Genomic DNA, 20,485 nt, shown 5'->3' on the forward strand with positions numbered 1-20,485 from the left:
TCGCTTACATGGCCTGCCGATGGACGTAGTTTCTGACCGGGGGCCCCAATTTGTGTCCAAGTTTTGGCAAGAGTTTTGTAGGTTACTGGGAGCGAGTGTCAGCCTGTCTTCAGGGTTTCATCCCCAGAGCAACGGTCAAACGGAAAGGGCCAACCAAGATTTGGAGAGAGTGTTGCGATGTTTGGTTTCTAAGAATCCCTCTTCCTGGAGTCAACAACTCTCTATGGTTGAGTACGCTCACAATTCGTTGCCAGTGGCAGCCACGGGTCTCTCTCCGTTTGAGTGTAGTTTAGGTTACCAGCCACCTATCTTTCCCAGTACGGAGTCCGAGGTCACTGTTCCCTCCGCTCACGCTTTCATCCAGAGGTGCCATCACGCATGGAGCAGAGCCCGTGAGACTCTTCTCCGGGTGGGGGCGCGCACCAAGGCTAAGGCCGATCGCCACCGGTCGAAGCCTCCGGTATACGTCGTTGGCCAAAGAGTGTGGCTTTCTACTAAGAACATTCCACTCCGATCCGTTTCGAACAAGCTTGCCCCCAAATTTATCGGCCCGTTCAGAATCACCAGGATCATTAGTCCGGTGGCGGTCCGGCTCAAGCTTCCTCCGGCGTATAGGAGAATTCATCCTACCTTTCATGTGTCTAAAATAAAACCTGTGTTTCAGGCACGCATTAACCCGCCGGTCCCGGTTCCCCGCCGCCACGACTTGTTGATGGGGAAACCACCTTTTCTGTCAATCGTATTTTGGACTCTAGAAGGAGGACGCGATTCCAGTACCTGGTGGACTGGGAGGGTTACGGCCCGGAGGAGAGAAGTTGGGTACCTGCTAGGGACATTCTGGATCACTCCCTTATCGATGATTTCAATCGACAGGTAAATTAGCCTGGGAACGCCAAGAGGCGTTCCTAGGGGGGTATTGTCACGGTTCATGAATCCACTGCCTCCGTCTCTTTCTCGCTCTCTCTCTCTCTCTCTCTCTCCAGTGTTTGTGTGGGCGTGGTTTCCCAATCTCGGCCTGATTGTCTGCGCCAGCTGGAACCACTTATCTTCCCTTTATATGTTCTGTTACCAGTGTTTCTTGTTGTCAGATCGTTGTTTCTTCTCTGAGGTTGTGTCGTGTGTCCGTGCTCTTCTCTTGTGTGGATTCTCTGCTGTGCTCCTTCCTACTCATCCGGACACACTCCCCTGGTTTTCTCAGCACGTTATGATCGGAAGATGCGCCCGAGTTCCTGGGTCGGATTCCTTCTGAGTACAGTCTGTCTGTCATGTTGCTGCTGTGAACTACATTCATTAAAACCATCGTTGCTTGCATCTTGCATCCGCCTCTGTGTTGTAACAGGCTCAGCATATGGGACCTTATAGTACTCTGTAGGTCATTCAATTAGTCCCTTCATGGCACCAACTACCCTACATCCGTACTCTTGAGTTATTTGTACACCTGTGAAGACTCTTGCAACTTCCTAGCCACTCGAAAGATCTAAAGTATTTTATCTGTCTTGACTCAAAAGCAGCGTTACCTTGTGACTGTTTAATAATGGTAACACTGGGTGTTAACACAACTCAATGGTTATTATATATCCGGACTCACACTAAGACTTGTTTGCATCCCAAATTGCACAAATTGCAACCCACTTTATGCATACTTATGTAACCATCCTCTGATCACTCTGCATCCTGCCACGGGGACAGCTGGTTGACATTACAGTTGCCCTGGAATGTGCTGTGAGCTTTTAGAGGTGCTTATTTCTCCGAAATGAATAATGTAGCAATCATTATCCTGTGTGGCTCAATTGGTTGTGTGATCAATTCCAATTCCTGCATGGATTACATATACTGTAACTACAAAGTCTCTTTGGATAAAAACATATGCTAAATGGTATATATTACTATTACTACTATCAGATTGCCAAATAGAGTCTGTGTGTTGTTCTAAAAGAGACATGTCCATCAGTTTGATTCAAAGTGAATGTATAAAATCCCCCAGTTTATATGTAGAGTTAGTGAACTCATTACGTCATTCTGTGATTAACTAGAGTAATAACGTGCCTGTGCACGTCGATGCAGCGAGGAAGTCTTTCATCTGACTGATCTTTCATCTCATAGAGCCCTAATCCCACCTCTGCCATCTGTTAGCCCCTATAGCTGACAAGAAGAGGGCTTCTTGGGTCTCCTTCCTGTTTTGCTCCTCTGATGGGGTGCTTGGTAGCTCTCTGTTCTCACGTCGGAATATGCTAGAGCATGTTTGACAGCTTTTTTTTGCCAGGGATGAAATCAAAGGTGTCACGTGTGACCTCCAAATGTTTGTTTCCCGCTATATATTTGACACATTAAGCATTTTACGTGGTCATGTCACACCCTGACCTTAGAGATCCTTTTTATGTATCTATTTTGGTTTGGTCAGGGCGTGAGTTGGGGTGGGCATTCTATGTTTTGTGTTCTATGTTTTCTATTTCTGTGTGTTTGGCCGGGTGTGGTTCTCAATCATTGGCAGCTGTCTATCGTTGTCTCTGATTGAGAACCATACTTAGGTAGCCTTTTCCCACCTGTGTTTTGTGGGTAATTGTTTTCTGTTTTTGTGTCTGAACCAGACAGAACTGTTTTGTTCATTCTCTTTGTTGTTCAGTTCTAATAATAAATCATGAACACTTTGGTCCACTTCTTCATGCAACGATGACCGTTACAGGTCATAAGAATGGTATAACAGTTCTCAAATATGATTACAAAGTTAATTTCCAACTGTATATTTGACACACTAGTCATGAGAATGTTATAAAGTTAATTTCTGTTTATTTGACCCACTATGTTCGAAACACTGTGAAAAAGCCTATTGCTTAGTCCCGATAAGCATGTTACAACGGACAGCTTGCAAAGTATGATTACAGTTTAATGTTTTCTGATCGGTGACCCGCTAGCTCAACATGGTACATTGCCCTTCCCCCTGGGTGCATGTGTCCACTGCACTCTTCTCCAAGGCTGCCAATGCCTATTGCCTCTTGATCTCTCCACAGCAGACCTTCTCTCATCCTTTCCTCCTCTCTCCTGTACTCACTTCCAATGATGTTTAAAGGATTTGTGGGATTTAGGATGCCTCTCCCCCTATATTGGTGCCCGTTTACACACACACCACAGACAGTAAATGCCCGAAATATTGATAAAGCATACAGAAAGTCCACAGGTGAGTCATGGCAGGTTTACAAGGTTGTTATTTAGCTTTAACCGTTCAACCACTCAGGTGACAGCAATTCCAAGAAAATGGATGTAACACCCATCGGAAAAAGTGGACCAAGGTGCAGCGTGGTACGTGTTCATGATTCTTTATTTTCTCAGAACACCAAAACAAAAGAATAACTAACATCACGTTCTGTAGGCTTCGCAGAGCTAACAAAAATCAACATCCCACAAAACTAAGGTGGCAAAACAGGCTGCCTAAGTATGATTCCCAATCAGAGACAACGATAGACAGCTGTCCCTGATTGAGAACCATACCCATGCGGGACTGGCTTATACTGGCTTTGTGTGATTCTCTTTCACTGTGACCTGCCATTGTTTAGTCTTGTGTTTGGGTTTGGTATGTTTTGGGTGGGTTTCTAAGTTCTGTTCTTAGGCTGAGTTGCTTTTGCTAGCCACAATAACCTATCAGTTGTGTGTGCTGTCTGTTTCATTCGAAGAGCACCTTGTTTGAACCCCCTAGCACCCCTCGTAATAAAATAAAAACATTCTTAGTGTTTTACTTGTCTTTCTTGTACTAACACTTGCACTTGTCTTTTCTTACTAGCACTAATTTCACTGATAGCTGATTTTTCAAGGAATGGTTTTACTTGCAATGACTGATTATGTGGTTGTCTTACCTACCTTTGTTGATTGTAAGTTGTTCTGAATAGGTGCATTTGTTAAATGACTAAAATGATAACTATTGTCTGGTTCAGGAGAATATCACTCATGTGTCAAAGTCAGACATAAGAATGACATTAAAATCATTACTTTGATGTTTTTATCAAATCATTTATATTCAAATTATAATATTGATATATTCACGTTCAGTCGCCTCACAGTAGTCAAGATAACCCACATCATATTACTGTGAGATATCTCCCTTTGTATTTGTCACACAGAGCAGAACAGGTGAACACAAGAGCAGACTCCAACGAGGAGACTGGAATGAGGTAACCAAGGTATTTTTTGAAACACTGGAGGAAGATTGAGTGCAGGTCAGGGGAAGCTTGGGCGGGTTGCTGGAAACCAGGTACGAGGGTTGAGGATGGAGCGAGAGGTGTGTAGAATCCAGGACAGAGTAGCAGGACTGACGAGAAGATGGACTAGAGTCAGAGCAGGCAGAACTGCAGCAGAGAGTAAAACAGCATCGGGCAAGGGAACACAGGAACAACCAACTAGCACCATGTACAGACTGGGCAGCGATTATGATCTGACAGTGTGGAAGTGGCAGGACTGAGTATTTGTAGAGGTCTTGATTATGGAACAGGTTGCAGCTGGTGGGGATCTGCTCTGACTCCAGCACACCTGTCTCCGCCCTCACAATCACACACACACACAGAGACAGAGGGAGAGAGACAAGGAGAGACATCAGAGACAACAATTGACAGCTGCCTCTGATTGGGAACCATACCAGGCCAAACACATAGAAATACAAACATAGAACAAAACATTGAATACCCACCCCAACTCACGCCCTGACCAACCTAAAATAGAGACGTAAAAAAAAGGAACTACGGTCAGGATGTGACAGTATATGCAATATGATCATCTTTTTCATGTGCACTTCAAAAGAGCTGTCTTTCCTAACTGCTGAAGGATAATAAGATATATTTTTTTAAAGAAACAGTTTCTTCTCTTTTTTCCTTAGTGTTGGCAGGAAAGCTGTCAGATTGAGAATAAGAACAGTCATACATTTGTCCTTCTCTTTCACTCTCTATAGATCCATATAAAGGTCATTCATTTGATTATGGTACATGGAGTGTAGGTTCAATTTTATGCAGTACTCACCACAATGTGTGCACTACTCATAGACTGCACTGGCTACTACTTATTTTCGACATGTAACTTTGTATGTTATTTGATAAAATGTTCAAAATTGATCTCTGTTGCTCTCTGCCACACCTAAAGCAACTAATCTATTTGTGAGGAGTGAAAGATAAGTGTCAAAGATATATACTGTAACCAGTGGCGATTTTAGCATTTAAATCTTAGTGGGGCAAACTCCCCCCAAACGTTTATGATGCATGCCAGCAAAGCCACTATACAACACAACACAACACACCACTAAACAATACATTAATTGTACTATAACAGTGATAAACGGTGCCCACAAACTGTTAGGGCCTACATAAAAAAATACAACTTTTACATTACCCTGCAGTTTACCTATAAAATGGAATGATAGTGAAGTCGACATACTCAGTATTCAAATCACAAAACATATAAATAAGCTCTTAAATATACATTTAAATGTAAAGCTCTTTAAATAGAACAAGATCCTGTAACCATGGACATTCTACAAAACCCTTGAATGAGTAGGTGTGTCCAAACTTTTGACTGGTACTGTTGGAGCCATTTGATATGCATACATTCATCTTGATCTATTCATTGCATTCCAAGTGTACATTCAATAACTGCCTGTTTATTTATGGAAAAATTGCCCTGATGAACTCCTTAGTCATATCTCAGTTACTCACTTACTTATGGCGCTGCCACAAGGAGTCGCTGGTGCGCGATGAGACAGGGATAACCCTACCGGCCAAACCCTCCCTAACCCGGACGACACTAGGCCAATTGTGCATCGCCCCACGGACCTCCTGGTCGCGGCCGGTTACGACGGAGACTGGGCGCGAACCCAGAGTCTTTGGTGGCATAGCTGGCGCTGCAGTACAGCGCCCTGAACCACTGGGGCCAGCCGGGAGGCAAAAACGCTCCTTTCTATATAATGATTATGAATTGGGTGGGTTGAGGTTATTAAATATAAAAGCACTAAAACTCTCTCTAAAAGCTTCACTCATTCAAAAGTTTTATTTGAACCCTAAATGGTTCTCAAGTAGATTACCAAGAAAAGCTCATCCATTGTTTAAAAATTGCCTTTGTGAGGATTGCCATGTCTAATTTTCGATTAATTGAAAATGTAACTTTTTTTCAAAGGATCTCTCTTTTTCAAACAAGCATTGCAGAGCTGGCTACAATTTCATTTTCATCCCCCTGAAAAGATAGAACAAATATTGCAACAAATATTATGACTGAACTCAAATGTGCTGGTTGATAAAATACCTGTATTTATGGGAAATATGTTTGAAATGGGTATTTTGTTCTTAAATTATATTGTACATTGGAATGGTAGAGTTATGTCCTTCATGGAGGTAATAAAAATAGCATAAATAGGAAAGTATACCAGTTTCATTTGAGGACCAGGATGGTGACAACTGTGCCTTACAGATTGCAAAATAGTTGGGAAGAGATTTTTGATGTACCAATTCCATGGTACAGAGTTGATATATAAAACGACGCAAGATTCAAGACTTTGTGCTTTTCAGCTAAAATTATATAGAATTCTTGCCACCAACAGAATGTTGAATATTTGGGGCATAAAGTAATCGAAGCTCTACAGATTTTGTTGTAAGGATACAGAATCAATAGACCATTTATTTAGGTATTGCCCTCAGGTAGCCTGTTTCTGGTCTCAGGTTCAGGAATGGCTGAAAATGCATAGCATTGATCTACAATTGACCCTAGAAATAGTACTGTTAGGAGATCTGGAGAGACCGGGTCAGTCAATTACTAATATACTAATACTCTTAGTAAAAGTATTTATCTTCAACTCGCAATCTGTGGATTCTATTTGATTATATAGATTGAAATTGTACGTCAAGCAACACAGCATAGTTGAAAGATATGTGTTGCATCGAAACCCGAAGTGAGTGGCCAGCAGAGATAGATGGGATGGGCTGAGGGAAGCTGAGGGTGACCAGCAGAGATAGATGGGATGGGCTGAGGGAAGCTGAGGGTTGGGATGTGGAATTGGAGACAAGTGGGAATGGAGTTTCTGTGTGGGAGATAGAATGATGGTCAAAGATTAAAAAAATAAATAATAATAATTTAAAAGTCCAAATAAAACTTAAAAGTCAGTTTGAATGACACCGAGGGGCAGTTTTTTTTTTCAACTAATGCCGTTTTGTCTGAGGCTGATGCCGTGTAGGTGTTTGTACACATGCATATAGTGGAGGCAAGTAGCCTAGTCTTTTTCTTTTTTCTCTTTGATTCATTCTCTTGGTAGTTGGTGCATTGGGGGGGTTCTTGGGGGTGAGGAATGGAATTAATTGTATTTTTTTCTTGGGGGGGGGGCTGTGCGAGGAGTCTCGAATGGTTGAGAAACAGCTATTGGGGAACTGTGGGGGGGATCTTGGAGGGTTCGGGTTCATGTTTTTTGGCCTGGTGGTAGATTTGTCAACATGCCCTCGAGCAGGGCATTGACCCTGGATGCTTCTGTGTGTCACTCTGAATGGGAATCTGTTGGATGACTGGTATGATGTAGTTAATTAGCGGCTTCACTGCAAGTATATTGTATGTTTCAGATATTCAATAAATAATAATACAAAAAGATATATTTAAAAAACTGTTAGGGCCTACATAAAGCTGTCCCAACATCAGTTTTCTTTTCAGCACCATGGAGTGAATCTGTTGAGACTTTTCTGGCAGGGAAACAGTTAATTCAGCCTCATTTACTGCCTATAAAACATAGCTGATATGGCTGACTTGCTTAAACAACATTTTATGTGGTTTCTACTGACAATTGAGATGTACAGTACAAACTATGGCATAAGGGGAAGACGAGCGCATAAAAGGCAATCCGTAACTTAAATTAAGACATTAATGAGCGAGCTAGGACAGATGTAGTCAATATAACTATTTGTTCAGCAGTTTTGAAATGTACAGCGACAGAATTCAGGACATGGGCCGTTCTTACAGTATTCTCCCTGTACACCAAGTCAGAGCTGTATGATAAATAAAGGGGGCTTAGAAGCAGACAATGAAAGTGCTTACAATATTTGATGAAGACATTTCTCTAAAACAGGTTATAGGCTACATGTGCACCACCAATTCAGAACAGTAGGCTACGTTATAAAGGGGGAAAGGGACCAAATTATTAGGGTGAGGCACATGGGCTACTAACAGCTTTGTCAGGACCCGGTTACGAACCTGGGTCTCCAGAGTGAGTAACAGTCACTTAACCAACTGAGCCACGAATAGTCAGCAGAACCCAGAAGATGAGGCAGACACAGCAGTACTTAAGACGGTGTATTTAATAAAGTAAAAAGGAGAAGTCCTTCAATACAAAAATGGCAAATCCAAAAGGTGGTAGGAATAGCACAAAAAAGCCTCAAGAGATACTCAAAAACAAAAACAGAATTCCACAAGAGCATCCACCGGAATCGACAAAACACTAGGGCTGGGTGCTAACATACAAACACAGAGCACAGAACTGAGGGAAACTAAGGGTTTAAATACAATCAGGGGAAACGAGGCACAGGTGCAAATAATGGGGAACAAGGGAAAAAACATAAGGTCAAAAAGCACAATGGGGGCATCTAGTGACCAAAACCCGGAACAACCCTGGCCAAATCCTGACAGAATCCCCCCCCTAGGAACGGCTCCTGACGTTCCTACCAGCTCTCTCAGGGTGGAGGGCCCTGAACTGACGAATGAGGTCAGGGTCCAGGATGTCTTTGGCAGGAACCCAGGAGCGCTCCTCGGGACCGTAGCCTTCCCAGTCCACCAGATACTGCCAGGACCGCAGCACCCAGCGGGAATCCAGTATCCGATGGCCGGTATAAGCCGGCTGGCCTCCAATGACACGAGGTGGAGGGGGAGGTCTGTCTGCCGGGACAAGGGGAGAAAAAACAACAGGTTTTAACAATGAAATGTGAAATGTGGGATTAATCTTAAGGGATCTGGGTAAGTGTAGGCGATAAGAAACTGGGTTAACTCTCCTGGCAACCTTGAAGGGACCGATGTATTTTTGGGACAGCTTGCGAGACTCCACCCGTAGAGGTAAGTCTCTTGTGGAGAGCCAGACTCTGGCCGGGGCGCAGGGTAGGCCCGGGACAGCGACGTCTGTTGGCTTGTTGTTGGTACCTCTGTGAGGAACGCATAAGATTAAGACGGGTCTTCCTCCACATAAGCCGACAGCGTCTGACGAACTTCAAGGCTGAAGGCACTCTGACTTCTGCCTCCTGGTCCGGGAACAATGGAGGAGCATAGCCAAACTGACACTCGTGCGGGGACATACCAGTGGAGGAGGAGCGCAAGGTGTTGTGCGCGTATTCGGCCCAAACAATAAAGGATGACCATGTGGACGGGTTGTCACGAGTCATACATCGGAGGGTGGTTTCCAGCTCTTGATTCATCCTCTCTGTTTGGCCGTTGGACTCCGGATGGTACCCTGAAGATAGACTGGCAGAAGCCCCCATGAGTTGGCAGAAGGCCTTCCAAAACCTTGAGGCGAACTGGGGACCTCTGTCAGAAACCATATCTTGAGGAATGCCGAAGACTCGGAACACATGATTAATTACCAACTCAGCCGTTTCCTTGGCAGAAGGTAACTTAGTCAGAGGGACGAACCTGGCCGCCTTTGAAAACCTGTCGATTATGACTAGGATAGTAGTATTGCCATGGGATGGAGGAAGTCCAGTAATAAAGTCCAATGAGATATGGGACCAGGGTCTGTGGGGAACAGGTAAAGGGTGAAGGAGTCCTTGAGGGCGGAGGTGAGAAGATTTGCCCTGGCAGCACACGGGGCAGGCATTGACGAAAGTGGCAACGTCTTCTCTTATGGTAGGCCACCAGAACTTACGCTGGATGAACTCCAAGGTGCGACCTACGCCCGGATGACAGGTGAGGCGAGAGGAGTGCCCCCACAGAAGGACCTGAGTCCTCACTGCCTTGGGGACAAACAACCGATTGGCAGGACCTCCTTTCGGGTCCGGTTCGCTAGCTTGAGCACGTCTCACGGTATCCTCAACTTGCCACGAGATCGGAGCCACAATCTTAGCAGCAGGAAGGACAGGCATGTCCGTGTCATCTCGAATGGCAGGAGCGTAGACTCGGGACAGGGCATCCGGTTTGAGATTCTTCGACCCGGGCCGATAGGTGAGGATAAACTGGAATCGATTGAAGAAAAGAGACCATCTAGCTTGTCTAGAGTTCAACCGCTTCGCCTGCTGGATATACTCCAGATTTTTGTGGTCCGTAAGCACTTGAAACGGGTGAGAAGCCCCCTCGAGCCGGTGTCTCCATTCCTTCAATGCCATCTTAACCGCTAGGAGTTCACGATCCCCCACATCGTAGTTCCTCTCAGTCGGGGTAAGCCGGTGTGAGAAGAAAGCGCACGGATGAAGCTTCTTGTCTTCACCCCTCTGAGACAGGACAGCTCCAACACCAACCTCTGATGCGTCTACCTCCACCACAAATGGTTCATCCGTAGTCGGTAGTATCAGGATGGGAGCAGAGAAACGCGCTGCTTGAGTCCTTGGAAGGCCGTCTCAGCTTCTCTTCCCCACAAAAACCTTGCATTGCCACCCTTGGTTAAAGCTGAGAGAGGGGCTGCCACCAAGCTGAAGTTCTTGATGAACTTGCGGTAAAAGTTTGTGAAGCCCAGGAAACGCTGAACTTCCTTAACGGATTTGGGGGTGGGCCAATCCGCTACCGCCCCTACCTTCCTGGGGTCCATTTGGACTCGACCGGGTTCCACTACAAATCCCAGGAATTGTACTCGGGATGAATGGAATTCACATTTTTCCGGCTTAACGTACAGATGGCTGTCCAGGAGGCGTTTGAGTACTTGTCTGACATGCTTAGTGTGTTCTTGAAGGGAGCTCGAAAAGATGAGGATGTCATCCAAGTAAACGAACACAAATATGTTAAGCATATCCCTAAGCACATCGTTTATGAGCGCTTAGAACACCGCTGGGGCGTTGGTCAGGCCGAAGGGCATCACCAAGTATTCATAGTGACCAGTAGGCGTGTTGAAAGCGGTCTTCCACTCGTCACCAGGTCTGATCCGCACAAGATGGTATGCGTTCCGCAGGTCAAGCTTAGTGAAAACAACTGCTTCCTGGAGCAGCTCGAAGGCTGTGGCCATAAGGGGTAGCGGGTAACGGTTACGGACGGTTATGGCATTGAGTCCCCGGTAGTCGATGCAAGGACGTAATCCACCGTCTTTCTTGGCCACAAAGAAAAACCCTGCTCCCGCCGGGGAGGTGGATGGACGCATGAGGCCTGCTTCCAGAGCGTCCTTGATGTAGGTATCCATAGCAGCTCGTTCGGGTGGAGATAGGGAAAAGATCCGACCCCTGGGGGGGCAAGTGCCCGGAAACAGGTCGATGGGGCAATCGTAAGGTCTATGGGGTGGTAGCATGGTGGCCCTCTGTTTGCTAAACACCAGTTTGAGGTCATGGTAACACTCAGGAACTCGGGTCAGGTCGATGGATTCTAAAGACTCGGGAGTAGAACTCGGGGCATTCTGGAAAATACAAGTAGCTTGGCACGTAGGACCCCACTGCTTGATAGTGCCCACAGACCAGTCGATGTGAGGGTTATGGCTGTGAAGCCAGGGGTACCCAAGGACGAGAGGGAACTCGGAACAGGAGATCAAATGAAAGTTCATCAATTCCTGGTGTTGTGAAACTGAAAGTCGCAAGGAGGTAGTGACATGAGTGACAAGTCCAGATCCCAAAGGGCTTCCATCCAATGTAGTGACCCTCATGGGTTCACTTAGAGGTTCAGAGGGAACGCCATTCTCCTTCGCCCAGACACCATCCATGAAGTTACCTGCGGCTCCAGAGTCTACCAAGGCTTGAAGGTGAAGCTTGTGGTTGTCCCAGGAGAGGGTGACTGGAATGAGCAGACGGGAGTTGGACGGATGGGAGGAGGTTGTTTCCCGTTACAGTTCCCCCCGGTCTGTACGGGACAGAGCGTTTCCCTGGAGCCCGGGACACGTGGAACGGAAATGGCCCGGTTTGCCGCAATATAGACAGCGTCGCTCCCTCATCCGGCGGTCTCTCTCAGCCTGGGAGATGCGTCCAATCTGCATGGGTTCCGATGGAGCCAGCGAGGATAAAGGTGGGGACTCGGAGCTGGGACTGATAGGGGCTAGAGGTCTACGGTTGAGTTCTCTCTCTCAGACGCTGGTCAATGCGTGAGGCCAACTTGATCAGGGACTCGAGATTGTCCGGTGGTTCCCGAGTGGCCAGTTCATCTTGGATAGTGTCGGAAAGGCCTTTCAGAAAGCACACCGTGAGCGCCTCGTTGTTCCAGCCACTTGCTGCTGCCACCGTGCGGAACTGGATGGCATAGTCCGTCACGCTGCGCCAACCTTGGTGGAGAGTCAGGAGCTGTTTGGCTGAGTCAGAACCACTGCTTGGGCCTTGAAACACTCGTTTGAATTCCTCAGCAAAGGCAGAGTAGCTGGCACAGCAGGAACTATGGGCATCCCACACAGCAGTAGCCCAGGCCAGGGCTTTTTCCGACAGCAGGGTGATGATATAAGCAATCTTAGACCGGTCGGTGGGAAACGACGAGGTTGTAGCTCAAAGGAGAGAGAACATTGGGTGAGAAACCCTTTACAAGCACTTGGATCACCTGAGAACCGTTGGGGAGGTGGAAGACGAGGTTCAGCCAGGGGGTTAACTGCCATGGGTAAGTGAATCTGAGGTACTGGGACGGGAACTGTTGCCGGGGTAAGACGATCAGATATTTGCTTAATGGAAGTCAGCATCTCCGACAGAAGATGAGAATGTCTAGCCATTAAGGCCTCTTGCTGAACCAGGGCGGCTTCGTGGCGTTGGACAGTCTCCTGGTGGTGGGACAGCATGGCAAAGGGTCCTGGGAACTGGCTGCCTCTGGGTTCATTTTTGGCTCTGTGTTTCTGTCAGGACCCGGTTACGAACCTGGGTCTCCGGAGTGAGAAACAGGCACTTAACCAACTGAGCCACAAATAGTCAGCAGAACCCAGAAGATGAGGCAGACACAGCAGTACTTAAGACGGTGTATTTAATAAAGTAAAAAGGAGAAGTCCTTCAATACAAAAATGGCAAATCCAAAAGGTGGTAGGAATAGCACAAAAAAAGCCTCAAGAGATACTCAAAAACAAAAACAGAATTCCACAAGAGCATCCACCGGAATCGACAAGAAAACACAGAACACTAGGGCTGGGTGCTAACATACAAACACAGAGCACAGAACTGAGGGAAACTAAGGGTTTAAATACAATCAGGGGAAACGAGGCACAGGTGCAAATAATAATGGGGAACAAGGGAAAAAACATAAGGTCAAAAAGCACAATGGGGGCATCTAGTGACCAAAACCCGGAACAACCCTGGCCAAATCCTGACAAGCTTACTACACAACTTAGTATTACTTTCATAGAGTAGTTACAGTATACATTTCTCCCTGGCATATAACATCATTTATGCAGCAGCATACAATACATTCTTGGACTCACCTTGTTGTACAGTGCTCACTTGAACAGGAAGGTGGCATGGGCAAATTTTGTTATCAAACTTTGTGATCATAGTCTGGGATTCTCTGGATTTATTGTGCTTTCAAGACAACTGGGAACTCAGGGAAAAAAACCAAGATTGAATCATGACGTAAGTGATCTTCAGGCCAGAGCTCTAGTAAGAGGCCTGAGTTCCCGACTTGAAATTCCAAGTTGGATGACCGTTCAAAATGTATTTTCCCAGTCGGAGCTAGTTTTTTTCCAAGTTCCCAGTTGTCTTGAACTCACTGAAGTCTGAGATTTCCCAGTTCCCGTGTTTCCAGTTGTTTTGTACGCGGCAGAAGTCATGCTGGATTGACAGCATGGCCAATGTTGAATGTTTATAATTTTAAGCTTGGAAAAGAGACCCTTAAACCCAGACTTGGACCACACACCCACTCCACTGAATAGCCGGCTAGTGATTGCTTTGCAACGCTTGCAGTTAGCCACTGATTTCTTCCAAACCACTCATTGACTTCCAACTTGTTGTGTAATGTTTATGTCCAATGGCCGATGAGCACCGATAGGTTTTATCTATATTTCCTCTTCATAATTTCTCTTCATATGACAAGGATTGAAAATGATATGCCAGTAAATTGTCAACTTGATTCATGATGATGACTGCTAGCTTGCTGTTGACGTGATCAGTCTAATCAAAGCTATGGTAGATATCATGGGATTTGACGTAATTTTATCTGTGGCCAATGACCTTGAGCCTTCTTGGATGTGCACTTCTAATGTAACTCTATGGTATGGTATGGCTCGTAGTGTCCCCATGAGTGACAGAACACTGAGCCAATCACGGCGCAACTAGAGAACATTACCAACCCCTAGGCTCCATATTTTCTGTTGGCTGCCCCACCACCACAGAAAGCACTGAGCTAGGCTGCAACATCTGCATTTTGGAGCTGGCTTACTCAAGAAAGCAAAAAAGAGACCATGTTTGTATGCCGCTTTATTAACTCAATAATATATATATATATACATATATTTTTTACATTGTTTGCAAACTGATATGTGACACGTATTAATTGGCAAAATAATATCCAAAACATGTAAAACACCCGCCGTAAATGATGAGTTGCCACTGACTGTAACCTCTGTCTGATTATGTGTCAGTTACAAGATGTGTTACAGGATGATTAGGGTTATCCAAATTTGTAAATTACCATAATTCCCTGGATGTATATTTCAGCTGATGAAAAGTAAAATGGTCACAATCATGTCTGTGTCCCAAATGGCACCCAATTCCCTACATAGTGCACTAATTTTGATCAGGGCTCTGGTGAAAAATAATGCACAAATAGGGACCATGTCCACTGCACAAAAGGAAGATGATCATAGTAGGCCTATCGTTTGCTTTTCTGAATTGACTCAATTCCGTTACCATTACAATCACCTCTGATATAGTCAATCAACTTCCCAACTGGCACAGAATGACTAGATAATAAGATAATGATTAGAAGATTAATAGATGATATTTCTATGCTGAGGAGCAACATGATTTACTCAGATTTCACAGAGGGCGGGTACTTACCATGACACATTATTATGAGCCCTCTGCATGAATTGTTCAGTGAATGTGTCTGAGGCTCTGAGCCATGAGTCATTATTGCATTGAGGGGGAATATGCAGCAGAGATGCTTAGTGGCCATAGTATCATTAACATTCCAATGGGACCCAGTTTCCTACAGGTTAACTTGCTGGTAGCTACCAATTGATACAGTAGGTGCTCTACTTTATACTTAGTTTGAATTAGATTGAACTTTGGTAACACTTTACTTAAAGCATTTAATGCATTGTGATGCAGTTATAATGCAATGTAAGACTTGTCATAAAGAGCATGTATGACTCCCTAATAATGTCTTATCATAATCATCTCCTAATGATCCTGACTAAATGCTGTCCATTTTGAGTAAGGTGCACAAGGCCTACTACACCCGCAGGCTTTATTTGGTGCCTCTTTGGATTTCAATGGAAAGTACAAGACATTCTCCTCTCAAATTTGAGAGGGGCCTCTTTATAGAAGTATGTCTTTGAATCGAGAGGGGCAAAGACATTAAGAAATCCTCTGATACAATAATTCTGAGCTTTGGGAGGGGGCTTATCTGTAATTTATACTTCCTTTGAAGATGGAGTGCTTTCATAATGTGGTCCACAGCCTAAAAATTAGAATATCAATGTGATATGGATGGGTTGCCAATGTCTGGGCCTAAAGGACTGTGGTAATGCTCCCCACATTTTTTTTTAACAAACCATCATCAAAATCAAAAATATTAAGCAAATCTAAAATAATCTTGTAATAAACTAGTTTGAATATCAATGTGTCACTTGATATGGATTAGATAAGAGAGTAGGCCAGGAATGTTGCTGTATTTTGGCAGGAAAACATCAAATTTGTGTTTATTATTACAATATAATATATTGAACTCTTTTCACTGTTAATATTCTTAAGTGGGCAGAGCCAATCATGAATGTTGTTGTTTGTGATAGACTGCTAATTTAAAGGCTGGACAAGTAATCTACAAACCTATAGCCTATTATCAACCAGGTGAAGGTAAAGGAGGATTGGTGTGCCATTTCAAATCCTGTTATTAAAAAACCTTTCCCTCGCATGTTTTAAGTCATGTCCCCATAATATTGGCATAATAAACTGTTCTGTGGATACCCTCTAGTGGGCCTCTCAGATCAACAGTTTTGATTTCTTTATACTCTATCAGCTAAAATAGATGATCATTTCTGAATCAAGTGACGCACCCAATGTAGCACCCAGTGTGTGACATAAGTGTGAAGTGAACGACGGTGACTATAACGCTTACTTTCAGTATACAAAAAGCCAGCAGATGGCAGCAATCCCTAAACTTGTCTTTTAGTCTTTTGTTCACCTTGTCAAGGGAGAATGGTGATTTTGTTGTCCTATGACACTACGCAGCCTTGGGCTGATGTGTAGATTCGGCTACTTATAATGAACATATCATGAAAGCAAGAAAACTATATAAATAATGTATCGTTTCAGTTATCATGGAATTATTGACCACAAATAGTTTATGCATATCGTTTTCCCCTATTTGTGATCTCTTTAGGCCCACAATTCCTTGCATGACACAGGCAATTGGTACATAAATCGCGTGTATGGTGTATGCGAAATATAAAATAAACAAGGTTCTAAATATGAATAAAATTGCACCGATGTAACATGTAATTCAATGTATGCTTATCATTTTATCATAAAGGTAAATATTGCTCTCTTTTTTTCCCAGGAGATGTCAACATTCAGAGGATCCCTAAATAGCCTTTGCGTTTGGACAAGGTGCTGGAAGTGGTAGAACGATAGAAAAGGCTCGAGCGCTAGAGCGGAAAATCATAGCAAGCTACAGTAACTGTCCATTCATACGGAATCCTGTAGCATTTGTTATCATATCAGTATAACACAAAACCTGAGTCCTGAAGTCAATTTGGGGCACTCTACTATCCGAAAGGTAAGCTGTAATATGATTTCCACAACATAGCAATTTCATTGTAGAGTCGCAGTATTATCCCAAACGTACTACGAGCGACTTGTTACTGCGGTTAGAAGTGCTGCTCAATGACGGAAGGATGACCAAAAAGCCAGACTCATACCTAGCTAGCTATTTCAGTTTGTTCGCGTTTCATGTCCTATCTCTCGTTAACAGCCATTACAGTACTGTTATTGTTAGTTCCCTGAGATAGCTAACGTTAGTTGGCTAGCCGAGAAACTACTGCATGTGACAGCTAATGCGAGCTAGTAAAGAATCGCATACCGCAGCGCTAATAATCAATCTGACCTGTCATAACAATACAATGGTTCGCTTGTCAGCGAGTCAGCTAACCTGATAGTTTAAAACCGTTGAAATGCAAACATATTGGCTTCCTTGCTAGCCCTAAAAACATAGTGTCTAGTTATGAGCAGAGCTACTTCCTTTCTTGCTAAAATTGTCTGGTGTCGATTATATCAGTGCTATGTCAGACGAGAGTAGCTAGCTAGCCATGTTATAGCCTACCTGTCATTGACAGTTATTGCAGCAACAATAACAAACCAGCCAGTGCAGTTTTTGTTGTCAACAATGTCTTTTGTTTCATGATGATACAGAATTATAGCTCTGGTTGCATTGATTTAATAATAATAATAGCTAACATTCTTTTGAATTTGATCCATGGCTTGATATGATAGAAGGGACACTACCGGTTATGTCGCTAGAATTGCTGTTTAAATTGTTTCTAGCTAGCTAGAGGTGTTAACCTTTTCTTCCCCAAATCGAATGAGTATGGATAATCTGTACGAATCTAAAATGCATGGCTCCGGTTGACACTGCATGGTATTGCCTAGTTTTAGGAGTTGTAGCTCCCACCTGTCATTAAAAAAAATCTATATCTCAATTTGTTATGTACAGCCTATATATTTTGATGGTCTTTTTACTATCTATATTTGGATAATTTGCAGTCTTTTTATATATATTTTTTTATACATAAAGCAATGTACATTTTCACATTTGTAGTTATATTGTAGTATCAATTTAAAATATTTTGTGAACATGGTAAGATGTGAAGAGTCCTTTGTGGAAAAGCATGAAAACACTTCCCCCACACTTTCCACTGTGAGAGCGAGCTCACTATGTGTTCCTAACTTCCTATAGTTCAGTGATTGGGTTGCTCAATACTGCCTTTGCTGCAATCCTCTGAGTAGATTTGAAAGAGTGCTTCTCTTACAACCCAGGAGATTTATTCAAACACCCAGAAATCCCCTTGGAAACAGTCCAGTGTACTCTGTAATTACAAACGTAGTCCACATTCTCTACAGTATACTCTAAGGAATTTGGCTCAGCTACAGGTAAAGTTATGGTTGGTGCCATAAAAACATAAAGCATTCAGCTTTTGATGTTTATTATCTTCTCTTGGAGGTTGGCTCTTTCTTATCCCCTTGGTAATGACGACTTTTGATTAAGATGGAGGACAGACTGGCAGGTTTAATTGAGGTGATATTGGGTTTCTGTTTCTGTTCACCTCCCTGCTTAGCTTATTATCCTGACTATCAAACGGCCATTGGGACTGCAGTTAGCAGAGGTGAGCCGCTGGCTTCCTTGCCTTTTTATAAAGAGCTCTGTCAAGTGCCTTCGCTGCAGCTCTTGGGGAGTATAAATCTGCTTGAAAGGAGCTTTGCTCCTGTGGCATGCTTTGCTGCTGGCATGATAAATCGTTGGGACCCCATCATTGGGCAAGGCTGGAGGTGATGGTGGGATGTGACGGAGGTGGGATTGTTGATGGTTTCACCCAGAGCTGTGGAACACTAAGTCTCTCTGATTAAAGGGGTCCTGCTCCTCACGGCCTAATACAACCACCTTCTGTTTAAATGGTTGGGAAAATCCAAAGCTTCAGAGTTTTTTTTTAAGCCTCTGGTTTTCCTTGAAAAATGTCACATCACTACAGAATTCTGTATTGTACTGTTTATATCATATAAATAACCTAGTCATTCTACGTGGTCTTTGTTTATACAACATTGCAGATATCGCTCCGTTATTTCCTGGTTGGAATAGTGCCCCTAATTTCAGTGTATATGACAAAACAAGCAACTATAGTGTCGAGCCCTCAAACTCAACTCTGGCCCTCCAAGCCAGTTCCGCTGCTTTCTTCCATTGTTCGCCTCTAATCAGGGACTGATTTTGACCTGGCACACCAGGTTTGTGCAATGAATTATCAGGTAGAACAGAACGAGCAAGTTCTGGACCTCGTAGGGTAAAAATACCCCTAGTGTAGAGAATCATTGTACCATCTAAACCGCTGTGAAATATCTCTTCCCATAACTACAAATATAGCATTTTCTGCTGTTTTGAAAGTAAAAGACTCAAAAACTAGACTTAGTAATGAGATGCATTGATATAGCGCACATATAACAGATCTACCGCTTCTTAGACTTGCTTTCAATGACAATTACAGATCTGTAACTCACATTTCTATGCGAATTTGGTTAGGTCACACAAAAAGTGATATATTGCAGCTTTAAGGAAGTCTACCTCCTGTGTTACAGGATGTGCTGCAGGACGGTTCAGTACTTTATAGGTTTTCGTGACATTCTGCTCCAGTCAAATGATTAATGTCCTAGCATCCATACTGAGATCTAATGACACCCAGGATAAAGTGCCCTTCTGTTTCTGCTGTGGTGGATTTCAAACACAATCAGCAGACCAGGATATTAGCTGCTTTCTGAATCTCTGGGGATTAGGGGGGATGTATTGCTATGATTTAGTTAAATGATCACTTGTTGCTATGCTCATCCTGATTTAGGTTATTCCTTACATACAAACAGTCCTGTGGCTATTACAGATCATCTTTATAATTAATTAACCCATCCTTCCAACGGCTGTGTTGGTTAACTGATAGGCCTAACTTTTTGTAATCTGAAAGCCACAAGTCCACAAACGAAGGTTCCTCTGGGAAAAATAAAGTCAGTCTCTATTGTAACTATCATCTTAATACATAATCACTGTTGTTTTTGAGATGAGACACTTGTTTGGGAAAGCTTGACTGTGAAAGTGAGTGCTTTACTGTACCTACTAGTCCTGACTGTTTTACTGCCGCTTGACCTGAACAGGTTTGGGGTTAAGATGATCACTGTCTAATACAGTATCCCAATCAGTTTAACTGATTGGCTCTCCATAGGCTTACAGGAGTGAGCAGCAGTCGGTTAAAAAAATCAGAGCCCAAGCGGGCGTCTGAAATGTGCCTGCCCTAGGAGAGCAGCCGAGAGGAAATCATGTTTGATTTACTGTGCGCTGCAGTGCAGTCAACTGCCTCTTTATTCAGAGGAGGTGAAGAGAACAGAAACGTTGGTCTGTACTCTGTTGGAACGCAACACACAGTAAGGGGTAAACAACCCACACAACTCTAACTCTGTGTTGGTGTGTAGGGTTGAGGCGACGTCAACCTTTGTCC

The 20,485-nt window shown here is 43.9% G+C and overlaps 1 protein-coding gene and 1 long non-coding RNA gene across 3 annotated transcripts in view; both read left to right on the forward strand.

Annotated features, from left to right (window-relative positions):
• The first annotated feature begins 772 nt into the window (after window positions 1–772).
• LOC135543063 (uncharacterized) lies at window positions 773–1,311 on the forward strand. The gene is made up of 2 exons (XR_010456177.1): window positions 773–873; window positions 984–1,311. It is a non-coding gene; the product is annotated as an uncharacterized LOC135543063 (long non-coding RNA).
• A 15,553-nt stretch (window positions 1,312–16,864) lies between these two features.
• LOC135543600 (alpha-1,6-mannosylglycoprotein 6-beta-N-acetylglucosaminyltransferase A-like) overlaps window positions 16,865–20,485 on the forward strand; it is a 103,807-nt gene continuing 100,186 nt past the window's right edge. For both annotated transcript variants that reach the window (XM_064970995.1, XM_064970996.1), the window contains exon 1: window positions 16,865–17,016. The gene's annotated coding sequence lies outside the window, so the exon portion shown is untranslated. The remainder of the gene's footprint in view (window positions 17,017–20,485) is intronic.

The sequence above is a fragment of the Oncorhynchus masou genome, chromosome 7 (genome assembly GCF_036934945.1).
Source record: "Oncorhynchus masou masou isolate Uvic2021 chromosome 7, UVic_Omas_1.1, whole genome shotgun sequence".
Lineage (NCBI taxonomy): Eukaryota > Metazoa > Chordata > Actinopteri > Salmoniformes > Salmonidae > Oncorhynchus > Oncorhynchus masou.